The following is a 12,478-nucleotide window of genomic DNA, read 5'->3' on the forward strand; positions in this document are numbered from 1 at the left end:
ACAGTCCACAAACACATAGCAGAGTAATTCACAATGTGTAGGCATCAGAAGCACCTTTAGGGGATAGTATGATTCTTCATATCATATACCATACTGGAGCCAAAAGTGTGTCAAGTGACAGCAATGCATGAAAAAACTCACAAATAATGTCAGTGTGGCTGAGCAGGTCAGCACAGTGATTACAAACTGAAACAAGACACATGGCCGATCAACAAAACACAACACAGACTTTGCAGTGACACACTCTGCATACTTACAACTGACAGCGACAACAAGTAGGTGTCCCCCATGAGTGCAAGGACACACCAACACACTGCACAGTGCTGAACCTCCAACTCCTACATGTGCCCACAATCTGAAGCTCATGTCTAACAATTTAAACAAACAGGCACTCATTACCTGGATCATACATGTGTGCAGTTGGCATGTGTAGGGGCACATACATGACTACTCAAGTGCACACATTCTAATATACCCATGTGACTATGAACACAGGCCCACACAAGATGACTACACACCAACTCTGCTGTGCACAGATCAAGAAAGAGCCCATAGAAATGCCGTAATCCTGTGGATTGCATTCACCTCTCCTCTGGTATTGCATCCTGACATGAGATGTGTTCAGTTTAGCAAACCTGAGCACAGAATGGTTAGGAGAAGAGTAGATCATCACAAACAACCATCATTGCACCCTCAAGCCTCAGACTCAATAAAAACAAAAGTGCCAGTTACCTCTGAAAAGCTATTTTTTTGTTTAAGAAATTTGTATTGAGTTTTTCAAATACAGAAGAAAAAGAAAAAGAGAAACAATAAAGTGGTACATGGAGAAAAAGCCATCAAATATCATATATAACATAAGTAAGATAAAACAATTAGGCAAATAGCAAGTAATCAAATAGGATATTAGATTAAAAAAGAGAAGGGGAAAGAAAAGGAAAGTGGGAAAGAGGGAGAAAGAAAAGAGAGATAGAGAAAAGTCAGGGGAGAGAGAACATAGAAATCGTGCTGACAATAGTCGAAAGAGGGAGAGAGAGAGAATTAACGTATGGGGGGGGGGGGGGTGTCGAAAGATATGTAGGGAAAGGAAGCCAAAAAAGGTCAGATTTGATTTTTTGAGAACGAGAAGAAGAGGAAACAGAAGCACTTCTATGTTCATCACAAATAAAGTTCCACCAAGTTAGTAAAGAAATCTTTGAATTATCCTTCCAGGAGGATAAAATAACTTTAAAGCTAATGCAATAAAAAGATCAAATAGTCTAGGAGAGGAAGATGCAACATCTATATCAGGTGATAATGATCCTAGAAAAACATTCTGTAAAGTTAAAATAATATTAAAGTTAAACACTAACATGCAAATATTCCAAACAGAGTTCGAAAAGGATAAAACATTAGAGCATTCATAAAGTAAATGAGTTAATGTGCCCGTTTCAGTGGAACATGACCAACATAATGGAGATGACGTAGGTGAAAATTTGCAAATAGTAATGTGAGTAATAAGTGCTCTTTGATAAAGAAAATATAGAGATTGAGTTGTACGAGCAGCAGCAGAAACGGTAAATAATTTGGACCGTAGTTTATCCCATGTATTAACCGAAAAAGAAACTGACAAATCAGTTTCCCATGCATTTTCAAATGGAGACTTAGGACGTTCATTAACAGTAGATACCAATACCTATATACAATAGCGGCTTTAGGTCTGTGAGTTAATAATAAGGAGTATATAGGCGTGGAAGGGGAAATAGATGGCACTTGAAGTGGAAGGGAAAAAGTAGTTAGATGAGATTGTATGGCATTAACAATGATATTATACTCAGTAAGGTAAGAGTCAGGTAATTGATAGGTTGCTTGTAAGGTAGAAAAGGGGACAATAGAATAATTGTGTAATAGTTGATAAACAAAGATAATACCCTTTTCCTTCCAATATTTGTAGTAAAATGATTTACCTTTATATTTGAGAAATGTATTATACCATACAGTAGAAGAAAGAAAGCATTGAAGAGGAGTAAAATCCTTAAAAAAAGGGTTATGAAGCAAAGTTTGAGAATATTTTAAAATGGGATTAGTAGACAAAAAGGTACAAATTGACATAAAAAATGACCTGTTGAAAGGAGAAATCTTTCAAGAGGGAGCGTTCAAAATGAACCCATGTGGGAACTGGACTGTCCACGAAATCATAGGATAGTGTAAAAGATTGTTTAATCAAAAAAGCAGAGTGATAGGCAGTAAAATTTGGAATACGGACACCACCTTCATCTTTAGGACGTACAAGTTTGTGTAGAGCAATTCGTGGGTGTTTATTATTCTATAGAAATTTTATGTAGGTAGAATTGATTTTAGAAAAATAGGTATTTGGAATTTTGACAGGAAGCATAGATAATGTATATAAAACATGAGGCACAATCATCATTTTAATAGTATCTAGCCTGCCCCACCAGGAGAGATAGAGGGGTGACCAAATGAGGAGGAGTGAATGAATTTTATTTAATAATGCGTCGAGAGTGTATTTAAGTGTGTCAGGTAGGCAAGGCGAAACCCAAATGCCAAGGTATTTAATTTTAGAAGGACACCGAGCAAAAGTAGTATCACGTAACATGAATTGATAACATATAGAATTTAGGGGTAAAACTTCTGTCTTGGAAAGGTTACATTTATACCCAGAAACACTGGAATATAATCAAACTTCATTTAAAAAATAAGGGAGAGAATCTACAGGATTGGACATATAGACAAGTATATCGTCTGCATATGCAGATAATTTAGTTTCTACAGAGTTATGCTTAAAGCCGGCAATTTGAGAATTAACACAAATGCGCTATAGGAATGGTTCAAGGCAAAGAATAAAAAGTAAAGGGGAAAGGGAGTATCCCTGTCTTGTGCCTCTAGATAACGGAAATGATCTGGAAAAGTAGTTATTAACAAAAATACTAGCTCGGGACATGAGTGCCCAAAACCAAACCATTGGAGATTTTGAAACATAAATTGCCAATTAATACGGTCAAAAGCCTTTTCGGCATCCAAAGACAAAGCTGCAAGAGATTTATATTTTTTGCCATAAGAAATTATATTAGCAAACATCCGAGCATTATCAGATGCTAATCTGCCCTTCACAAATCCGACTTGATCCGTTTTAATCAAGAGAGGGATAATGGTGTCAAGTCGGGATGCGAGAATTTTTGGCAAAAATGTTACAATCATAATTGATTAACGATATGGGACGGACATTTTTACAATAGGAATGATCCTTATCAGGTTTGGGGATAATAACAAGTAAAGCATCCATGAAATAGTTAGAGGCTTTTGCGTCGGCAATAAATGAGTTAAAAAGTTGGAGGAGGTTAGGGACACAAGTGGAGTTAAAGGCATTGTAAAATTCAATAGGTAAACCATCAGGTCCCGGGCTTTTGATTTTTTGAGGAGTTTAATAGCAGTGGTTATCTCTTGGGGAGTAATATATTTTTCCAATGAGTTGAATTCATCAGGTAAAGATGGAGGTGAGGGTAAGCCTGTAAAAAAGGTATTTAAGTTCGAATTAGTGGGAAATATGTCATCCGAATAAAGAGACTTATAGTATGTATGGAAAACTCGGCTATGTCTTCATCTGATGAGACTAGCTTATTAGTGGACTCATTAAGAATAGGGCCAATTGCCTTGCGTTCAGATTTGATTTTTAAATAGTTCACCAACATTTTCCCCGCTTTATTTTGTCCCCCATGATATTTAGATTTAACCCTAAGTAAAACATTACAAGCTCCCATTGTTGCCAATTTGTTAAGCTCAGTTTTTGCTTTGATTAAATCATGCAGATTGTCAGAGGAGCGGGAAGTAAAATACATATGTTCTAAGTCTTTAAGTTTTTGTAGTTGGTCTTCATATTTCTTTCTTGTGGATTTCTTCTTTTCCGATACAAAAGAAATGGTAAAGGCACGAAAAGCAGCCTTAAAAGCATCGCAGTTATTAGGAACAGAGGTATCCAGTGGATCATTAATGCTAAAAAATTCATTAATAAAGGAGGAAGCTTCTTTGATAAAAGTCGGGTCAGTTAACAAAAAAGTATATACCCCTAGATTCATCATTGTCCAGTTTTGCGAGTCCTTAATAGCGATTATTAAGGAATCGCTATTAAGGACTTGCAAAACGGGATTCATGTAGAAATCGCAATTTAAATTGCAATTTCTACAGCTTCCTTATTTGCGATTAGCAAATTGCTAATCGCAAATAAGGAATGACTCCCCATTCATTCCTATGGGCCTAAAGGCCTAAAGGCCCATAGGAATGAATGGGGAGTCATTCCTTATTTGCGATTAGCAATTTGCTAATCGCAAATAAGGATGCGATTTCAAGGGTGCCAGGGGTGTCCAAAGGACACCCTGTAGCACCCCTGAAGTGTAAATGTAGCCAGATGTTGGCGCACACACATGTCCAAAGGACATGTGTGTGTGTAACATACCACTTAGAAAAATGCACTAAAGTGCATTTTTCTAAGTTTTCGCTATTTACCACGAAGTCTGACTTCGTGGTAAATAGCGGCCAGAAATAGCGAATTCGCAAATAGAAAATGGTTAATGAATTGCATTTAAGGAATCTCAAATAGAGATTCCTTAAATGATATTCCTCGCAAATATGCGATTTCGCAATTAGCGATTTTTGCATTTGGGATGATGAATCCCAAATGCAAAAATTGCACTCGCAAAGGGCCAGATTCTCAGAATCTGGCCCTCTGCGAGCCGATTTAACAATGATGAATCTAGCTGTAAGCTTCCATTGGCTAAATGGAGAGAAAATATGGGAAAGATCCAAAACAGCATGGACAGGGGCATGATCCGATATAAAAATAGAGCCAATGTCAGATTTTTGGATAGAGGGGAGCAAAGATTCACTGGACAATATATAATCAATTCTGGAACGGGTATGATGTACATTGGAGAAGAAAGTAAATTCAACTAAATCAGGATTACAGGTCCTCCAAACATCATATAATGGAGATTTGTCAGGTTGAAATTTACATTTGGATAATCTGTCGGAAAAGGATCTAACCATTGATTGAAATCACCGGCAGCAACAATATTAGGGCAATCAATTGAAGAAAGGAGGACTTTAATATCATTCCAAAATTTAGGATCAGGTTTGATAGGACCATAGATATTTAATAGGACTAATGTTGTATTTTGTAACATAATTTTTGCCATTGTCCATCAGAATCACACTGTGAGGACAAAATTTGTACAGCTAAAGCTTTATGAAACAGTATGGCAACACCCCCCTTTTTAATAATAGCAGGAGAAAAAACAACTTGGCCCACCCATTGCCTTTTCAGTTTAAGAGATTCGACATCATTACAATGAGTTTCCTGAAGAAAAGAAATTTGAGAATTAAGTTTTGATAAATGAGATAGTACCTTTTGTCTTTTTACTGGATTCCCAACGCAAGGGAAGTTCCACGTAACAAAATTACACATAACGGAGGTAAGGGAGGATATGACACAGTTGGATACAACTGTAAGGGAAAGCACACCACAGAAGAAAATTACATAAGAAACAAACTACCAATAGACCCACAATACCAGGATACAGGAATAGTACATGAATAATAAAAAATAATAGGGAAGAGTAAGAGAGAATTAGGAGAATAATGATGAACATAGGAAAATACCGACCATTCATCAGAGAAACAATAATCAGAACACAAGATGGAAAGTAAAGAAGAAGAAGAAGATCGAGGATGGAAAGGAGGAAAGGGAAGAGAGAGACGGAATAGAGGGAGGAAGGAAGAAGACAGATCAAGGAATAACATCCAGATCTGAAAAAGAATTCGAGAAATGAGAAGCATAGTGATGCCAAAGGGCACAGGACATAAAGAAGTATATAACAAGATGAAAACTACAAGAGCCTCAAAGAGGGACAAAACAAATATTCTGAGAACAATGAATACAATATGAATAATGTATTTAAAAGATGCATGGTAAATTCCAAAGACATCCAATATAGCATAAAGAGAAATCAACTATTTGTATCCATTCCAGAGGGAGAGAAGTCACGCAGATAAAGCTTAAGTTTTTCGGGATCATCAAATGAGCGTGATCGACCATTATGCGTGATTTTGCACAAGCATGGGTGTAGGATGCCATACTGGATATCGAGAAGTCTCATCTGAGGACGCATTGCCAAGAATTCTTTGCGACGAGCATTTGTTGCACAGGAGAGATCCTGGGAAATGAAGAGATTGTGACCAGACCAAATAAGACGATGCTTCAGTCTCACAGCCTTCAATACCTGCATCAGCTCAGTGGATTCAGGAAAAAGCATTATAATACCACGTGGTTTATTAGCCTTAGGATGCAGACGACCCAAACGGTGGGCTCCTTGAATATTAAGAGGACTAGTTGAAGATTGGAGATCCAAAAGATCTGGGAGGAACTTCTGTAGATAGGATACAATATCCGGACCTTCAATATTTTCCGGAAGACCATAAAGGCATAGATTATTCCTTCGATTCCAATTTTCAAGGTCCTCAGTATGTAGTTTTAATTTGTGGATTTCCTGTTCTAAGGGAGGTATTTTAGTAGATGCATCTTGTATATCACTGACACGTTGTTCCAAGTCCAGAACCTTGCTTTCCATAACAATCCATCTCTCTTCTATTTGTTGCAGTTTTTCGTTTGTTGTAGTCGTGAATGGTTGGAGACCACTGACTTCATCTAGTATAGAGTCCAACACTGGGTTCGGAGATGAATGAATGGGTGAGGGTGGATCATTTTTATGACGTTTAGATTTTGTACCGGTCATGGAGGATCTGGCAGAATGAGGATCGTTAGCCATTTTAAGGAGAAGTCAATTTAATCCAAGTTGGTAGCAACAAATACTATAAAAAGATCAAAAAGCGACCTTCAGATTACAAAAAATAGCAGTGCAGCTGGGTGAAGAAGCTCCTGTAGAAGAAAACCTGGTGTTAACTGAAGGGAGAGTTGACCTATGAACTTATCATGAAAAAATGAAAAGAAACAGTAATGTACAACAAGGTATGCTATTCATTTGTGCAGTTAAAGCAACCCACGGAACACAGTAAAGAAAATGGGTATAACCGAATGACTGACTGGTCTTACGCTGATCTAAAATCCACAATCCGCAAGAATGAGGAATCCAGAATTTGTGAAAATGATGCAGCAAGGTGTTAACAAACCAGCAGACTACACTCAGCATCAAAATATGGCCAGATATCTGAGTTGAGCAGATCATATGTGAAAATGAAATCTTCTGGTAGCATATAATTTATCAACCGGCACTTCAGAATTGGAGAAGGCACATCTCGTTGAAAAGAGCTTATGTAGTGTTAAGAATATATGCCACATGAAATGTTCCATGAAAAAACCACCAGTGTCTATAAGTAGGAAAGTCACTGGTAATTATGCGTATTATTGAAGAAAAATCAGCTTGTGAAGAAAAAAAAACAAAAGGCATAACGAGCGCAGGTAATTTCGGCAGACGCGAGCGCAGCGACCTAAAGTGCCGGGCGCCTGCACTGTGGAGAAATTACCGCTGGTCCGTAGTGAAGCACAGGAGGCGAAAATCCATCCGGAACGCGGTTTTCAGACTCATCGCACCCTCAGCAGTATTTGCCTGTCACCTCAAGAGGGGTTAGCCAGGGTAGAAGGCTCGAAATCAGTCTTCGAGTCCCGTGATACGGCGAAGCTCACAGAGGGTCTTCCATGACACCTCGGCACGCAAGCCACACCCCCCCACCTCTGGAAAGTTCTGAAGAAGTAAAACAAGTAATTGGCAATGTTAAAGTGGCATACAGACCATGTGTCACATGAACCAATACCCACACATATAATCTTTTATTTAGCAAGGACATTGACAAAGCAGACAACAGGAGTAACAGCCTTTATTACATAATACCCAGATATGCATCAAAAGTACAAAACAGCAAGGATATTGGCCAGTACAAATTCAAAGTATGCACATGTGTGCATGAGAAACTGCATAGGGAATGGGCATCCAAAGTGACAAACAGCAAGGACATTGGCCAGTACAAATTCAAAGTATGACATGTGTGCATGAGAAACTGCACAGGGAATGGCCATCCAAAGTAACACACAGCAATGCCATTGGCCAGTCCATAGTTCCAGTGTGCACATGTGTGCATGAGAAACTGCACAGGGAATGGGCATCCAAAGTGAAAAACAGCAAGGTCATTGGCCAGTACAAATTCAAAGTATACACATGTGTGCATGAGAAACAGCACAGAGAATGGGCATCCAAAGTGACAAACAGCAAGGCCATTGGCCAGTACAAATTGAAAGTATGCACATGTGTGCCTGATAAACTGCACAGGGAATGGGCACCCAAAGTGACAAATAGCAGGACCATTGGCCAGTCCATAGTACCAGTGTGCATATGTGTGCATGAGAAACTGCACAGGGAATGGACATCCAAAGTGACAAACAGCAAGGCCACTTGCCAGTCCATAGTTCCAGTGTGCACATGTGTGCATGAGAAACTGCACAGGGACTGGACATCCAAAGTGACAAACAGCAAGGCCATTGGCCAGTACAAATTCAAAGTATGCACATATGTGCATGAGAAACAGGACAGGGAATGGGCATCAAAAGTGACAAACAGCAAGGCCATTGGCCAGTGCAAATTCAAAATATGCACATGTGTGCATGAGAAACTGCACAGGGAATGGGTAACGCCGGCCACTGCCATGGGTATCACCCCAGCTCAGGGGATACAAATGGGCGGTCCGGGCACCGCTGTGGGAGACATGGTGTGGGAGGGGGACTTTGCCTCAAATTTGGCTTTCAGTTGAACTGGGAGGTGGCTGATTGTCGGTGCCAGTTGGAGGACTGGACCTGGGAGAGAAAGGACTGGCTGAGGTAGAGGCATCAGTGGCTGTGGGTGCCTGAGGGCTGCTTGGACTGCGTGGTGTGGTGGCACGGGGAGATGGAGACATGCTGCCGGGAGACACAGTGTGTGAAGGTGAATGTTGAGGGCTAGGTCTTAACTTCTTGGGGATTCAATAGCCCACAAATGTCTTAGGCAGAGTGGAAAGTGAGGTGGGCACAACAGCCTCACTCTCCAAAGGTGTATCAGGTGCAGGTGGCCCTCCCTGTGGGTATTTTCTGGATCTGGTGGTACGCTTGGGGTGGGCTTGCCTTTTTCCCTCCAGTCCCTGTTGTCCAGGTAAAAAAAAAACTTTGCTCTCCTGTACCAGCTTCACTGGGGTGTGGGTGGGAGTTGACGTTGTGGGTGAATCTGCCTTAGAGAAGTGTCTGTGCTTAGTCATTGCAGGCATAAGGTTCACAGCAGACAGGGCAACTGTTTGTTTGTCTTTGGAAGCAGGTGTAGGGATGGGAGTGCCCTTGGACGGGGGTGACTTTGCTGAATGTGAAGTTGAGACCTGCTTCTTGGACTGATGCCCATGAGTGTCATGTGATGTGCTTTTGCTTTTGAGCTCCTGTGTGCCTGTTTTGTGTTGTGGTGATGGTGTCTGTGGTCTGGGCCGCTTGGAGTGCTGCTGTTGTGTGCTGCATGTGGAGGACATGGTACCTGAAGGCTGTGGCGTGTGGCACTCTCGTCAGGTGGTGCCACTGGCAGGGTGGTTGCCGAAGGGGCAGGAACTGGACCGGGAGCCTGTGACTGCTGAATGGCTGCCGTCACTGTGGAGAACAAAGACTGGACAGTTCGGTGTAACCCACCCACGTCAGAATGAATGCCCTCCATGAAGGCAACTACCGGCAATGACCTTGTCATGATCCTGGAAGGCATTCGGGAGAGCAGTCTGACCCACACACAGGAGGAGAAAAAGTCCACCGCCTCCACACTGAGGGCAGCAGAGGAGACAGGGGCACGGGCAGTGGTGCCAGGGGGAAAGGAGACTCTACCCTTCCTAGTGCTGCGGGCACAGACAGCACTTGTGGTTGCAACTGAGAGTGTGGGTACTGGACGATGTGTGGTGGAAGAAGAGGCAGATTTCGAACTTTCTGTGCCCGCCAACATCGAGGAGTCACTCCTGGAGTCTGATGATGTGGAGGTTGGTGTTTTAAGGAGGGATTCATCCAGGGCACTCCTGTCCCCCTCCGAGGCACTGGTCACATCAGTGAGCTCATGTGTAGCAGTTGTGCCAGAAGCTTCCCCACTGGTGTCGGTCCTCTGTCCTTCCGTGCCCTCGGTAGATGCTGCAAGAGACAGAGACATAGGTTCAGTATAGTGCTATACTCACAAACATCATATGCAAGCAAAGCACAAAACTAGAAAATGATACTCCCATGTTTCCCTTCACCTTGTGTAGTCAGCATGTGCAACCTTTATGCAATCAGAAGGTGCATGGAAACATGCATAGTTGCCATTAATGCCCCATGTGACGTTCACACAGCCAAATTGCTGCCCCATGCCTCCTTGTAAGCTAACATACTATTCTCTGTAAGCATACCTACATGCCTGTAGGTGAGATAGATATACATCTCAACATGTTGTCTCTGTCACATATGGAGTCATTTTAAGGGAACACCGCAGATACAGACTCCCAAATGTCCTTTTGCAATGGCCATAAGCTCCTGCTATCCACCATGTTGTGCTTTGAAGCACAACTACAGTTGCACTTTTGTGTCAGCTGTGTAGTTGTCACAAATATTAAGTTGTGCACAGCACACATCTATAAATGCGCACTAACATGATGCTCACTGCTGTTCACTGCCAGTTGATGTCTATGACATTCATACTGCAGCATATGTCACAAGGCCTCATCTCATCTTGCAATGTCAAGGGTCATTGTATTAAACACATGATACACCACATGTTGTAAAAATGCATAACAGCTGCACTCAACAAAGAGGCCACTTAGAAGCAATTGCATCACACTAGAGACATCACAGAGCTTTGCACTGACTTAGGGTTGGGATTCATGCAGTCACCCACACCCAAAGTCACATTTCGCAGAAAATTCACCCCCAACTTGCTGTTGATGGGCCCTCAAGCGTCCATCCAGCGTTGGCTGTGTCACTACCACGATGCGGGCCATTAGTGGTGTCATGCTCCTGCACGCCAACCTGCCACTCCAAAGGAGCACCCCCAGCGTCATCTCTGCCACGTTTTTGCTCAGCCTGCAGATGTCGTCCCACCTCATGTGACAGTGTGTGTGACACCCAGAGCCTGCACCTTGCGTGCAATGGCCCTCCATATCGCCTTACGCTGGTGGACCTTAAGCTGTAGGCATGGGAGACAAGAAGAGGAAGTTTCAGTGACACTGTGTTATGTACCACTGTGTGCCAGTACAGGAGCATTAAAAACATAGCACGCCAATACATAAATGTTGAGCAGAGGCCATACAGCTTGACACGTAGTATACTTGCATCAAATACTCTGATTTAAATGTATACATGTATGATGATGGACACAGTACCTGGCCATCTCATACACATGCAGAGTGCCAGCACAGAAACCAATGTGAAGAAGACCCTCATCTGTGATGCAGTATGTGAGTGAGCAATACATACAATACATTTGAAATGATATGTCGGGGCAGACTCACTGTGTCCAACACTACAAACCCCTCAATGTCCTTGGCCAGTGAATGGCTACCTGTGTCATGGAGGTCACATTTAGGGCCATGATCTTACATTCTCACACTCTTCTCATAAGGTGTAGGCCTGTCTTGTGCAATCCCCAGGCCTAAGATAACACATGTGTTTCACTCAGTCCATTTACTGATGGGTCCTTTTAAAATTGGTCAGTTTCTGTGCATGCCAGGGGGACTCACACTGTGTTTAAACGTGGGCCATCTGAAAATTCACATGCATGTACAATTTGAGAGGGCAAACAGTGCCTACACATGCGAGACAGAACACATAATGAAAACAATGGAAGGATGATATCTCCAAATAACATTTATCTGATGTGTCATAGATGAATTACCACCAAGAGTGTTACACTCTACGGGGAGGAGCTTCGCGCGCAACCAAGATGGCCGCGTGAGCTTAGGGCTCCCGAGACCCTCGTAACCTCCCGCATCTATCCTGTCGTTTATCCTGTCCCTTATCGACGTTATCGTGAAGGTGAACCACGACTGAGGCGAAACCTGCACTCCGATTTCGAAACGGACTCCGGGAACCGGTGTTATGACGCTTTGAAGATTGGGGCCTTCATCTCCGTGACGCCTGGCTGTGGAGTTGGCATGGTGCCCGAGCTGTAGTTGAACAACAACGGCCTGTTGGGGTTGAGTCGACCGGTCTTGTTACTTTCGCTTTCGCTTTTGCCAGAGAGACCTGTGATCTGTGACTGTGTCTGTGTCCACCCCTGTGCCTATATACTCTGTAGAGAGGTGTGGCTCACTGGTTAGAGGCGGCAGACCTGTAAGCAGAGAACGGCCCCGGACCAGGGTTCAATTCCCGATGCGGCAGGGTCTTGGACCAGGGTCAACGGACTTGATAATTCTCGCCTCAGTGCCTACTCTAACCAGGGAACACACGCGGTAACTCTAG

The sequence above is a fragment of the Lissotriton helveticus genome, chromosome 7 (genome assembly GCF_964261635.1).
Source record: "Lissotriton helveticus chromosome 7, aLisHel1.1, whole genome shotgun sequence".
NCBI lineage: Eukaryota > Metazoa > Chordata > Amphibia > Caudata > Salamandridae > Lissotriton > Lissotriton helveticus.